The sequence below is a fragment of the Galeopterus variegatus genome, unplaced genomic scaffold (assembly GCF_000696425.1).
Source record: "Galeopterus variegatus unplaced genomic scaffold, G_variegatus-3.0.2 Scaffold3874, whole genome shotgun sequence".
Classification (NCBI taxonomy): domain Eukaryota; kingdom Metazoa; phylum Chordata; class Mammalia; order Dermoptera; family Cynocephalidae; genus Galeopterus; species Galeopterus variegatus.
Genome location: NW_007729985.1, coordinates 79,628 through 82,455, shown reverse-complemented (window position 1 = coordinate 82,455; position 2,828 = coordinate 79,628).

Here is a 2,828-nt window from a genome sequence, read left to right as displayed (position 1 = left end):
ATCTTTTACCCCTATGGTTAAGTTTATTCCTAGGTATCTTATTTTATTTTATTTTTTGTAGCTATTATAAATAGAATGGTTTTCATCATTTGTTTTTCAGGTAGTTTATGATTAACAAATAGAAATGCTACTGATTTTTTTTAATTGATTATAAATATTCATGGGGTACAAAGCTGACCATCACCACTTGTGCCCAAGATGTGATGGCCAGATCAAAATTGGCAGCATGCCCATTACCACAAATTGCAATTATGCCCTGTGTCCCCAACCCAATTAATCCCTGACCTCCCTCCCCCTCCCCCTTTCCCCACTCCAATTTGCAACCCTAGATATAATCTCTCCGTCTGCAATTCCAACACACCACTATGGTGTTTCTTTCCTCTCTTCTTTCTCTCTTAGCTCCTACTTATGAGTGAGTACATGTGGTACTTATCCCTCTGTGCTTTGCTTATTTTACTCAACATAAGTTTCTCCAAGCTCATCCATGTTGTTGTGAATGGGAGAATTTCATTATTTTTTATGGCAGAGTAGTATTCCATGGTGTGTGTGTGTGTGTGTGTGCGCGTGCACGTGCGTGTGTGTGTACACACACACCAGAGTTTCCCTATCCAGTCATCCATTAATGGACATTTAGGTTGGTTCCATGTCTTGGCTATTTTAAACAGAGCTGCAATGAACATGGGAGTGCATGTATCCCTTCAACATGATGATTTCCATTCTTTTGGGTATATACCCAGAAGTGGGATTGCTGGATCATATGATAGCTCTATCTGTAGTTGTTTGAGAAACTACCATTCTGTTTTCCGTAGTGGTTGCACTAACTTACAGTCACACCAACAGCGCAGGAGCATTCCCTTCTCTCTGCATTCTTGCCAGCATTTGTTATTCTCCGTCTTTTTGATTATAGCCAGTCTAACTGGGGTGATGTGATATCTCAATGTGGTTTTAATTTGCATTTCCCTGAAGATTAGTGATGCTGAGCATTTTTTCATGTACCGTTGGCCATTTGTATGTCTTCCTTTGAGTAATGTCTGTTCAGCTTCCTTGACCATTTTTAAATTGGGTATTTGGTTTTTTACTGTATAATTGCTTGAGTTCCATGTATATTCTGGATATTAATCCCTTGTCAGATGCATAGTTTGCAAAAATTTTCTCCCACTCTGTAGATTATCATTTCACTCTATTGATTGTTTCCTTTGCTGTGCAGAAGCTTTTTAGTAGGATATAGCTCCATTTGTTTATTTTTTCTTTTGTTGCTTGTGCTTTTGGGCTCTTGTTCATAAAGTCTGTGCCTTAATATTGTGATAATGTCCATACTACCCATAGCAATCTAGAGGTCCAATGCCATCCCCATCAAAATACCAATGACATTCTTCACAGAAATAATTTTTAAAAAATCTTAACATTCATATAGAACAACAAAAGACCCCAAATATCCAAAGCAATCCAGATTAAAAAAAAAATAAAGCCAGAGTCACAACACTACCTGACTTCAACTTATACTACAAAGCTATAGTCACCCAAACAGCATGGTATTGGCATAAAAATAGACACCTGGACCAGTGGAACAGAATAGAGAGCCCAGAAATCACTCCTCGGGCTTACAGCTATCTGATATTTGACAAAGGCAATAATTACATATGGGGGAAAGTGTATTTATAAACTTTTTTCCCCTTCCTATAGTAAGGTCAGCTAAATAGGCCTGGTAGACTATGTTATTTTATACCCTTCCCATATTAATCAAGCCTGCAGTTTCTCTCATAATTCTCATGACCCTATTCACAGGCACCATACTCACAGTACTAGGCTCCCATTGACTGATAATCTGAACCAGCCTAGAAATAAACATACTTTCTTTCATTTGTATCCTGATTTAAAAAAAAAAAAAATCCACGATCAACAGAAGCAGCCACCAAATATTTCCTCACACAAGAGACAGCATCCATGCTTATAATAATAGCTGTTATAATCAACATAACAGACTCAGGACAATGAACAATCACAATCATGAACAACTCCTTGGTAACCATACTACTAACAGTAGGACTAATTATAAAACTAAGCCTCTCCCCTTTCCAGTTCTGAGTGCCAGAGTAGCACAAGGAATCTCCCTAACATCAGGCATAATTTTACTAACATGGCAAAAACTAGCCCCCATCTCAATCATATTTCAAATATTGCCACTACTCACCCCCTACATCACCCTAACCACTGCTATTCTGTCCATCCTAGTAGGAGGATGAGGAGGACTTAACCAAACACAACGATGAAAAATTATAGCCTACTCATCAATTGCACATATGGGTTGAACAACAGCCATCCTTATTTACAACTCCCCAATCATAATCCTTAACCTACTAATCTACATCGTACTCACATTTTCTATCTTTACAATTCTTAATGCAAACCATCCCATCCCAACACTAGTGCTGCTATGAAACAAAACACCACCCATTACCCCCCAATCTTCTTAATCCTGCTATCACTAGGACTCCCTCCACTCACAGGATTCCTGACCAAATGAATCATCATCCAGGAAATAACAAAGAATGACATTACCCTACCTACACTCATAGCCATCTCAGAACTACTTAACCTATACTTCTACATATGACTAATCTATTCCACAACGCTTACCAAATTCCCAGTAACTAACAACAGAAAAACAAAATGACAATTTGAAAACACAAAACAAACCCCCTTCCTACCAACATTCTTGATACTATCAACCTTACTCTTCCCCCTGTCACCAATCCTCTCCACCCTAAACTAGAAATTTACGTTAAATAGACCAAGAGCCTTCAAAGCCCTACCTAAGTGCCCCTCAC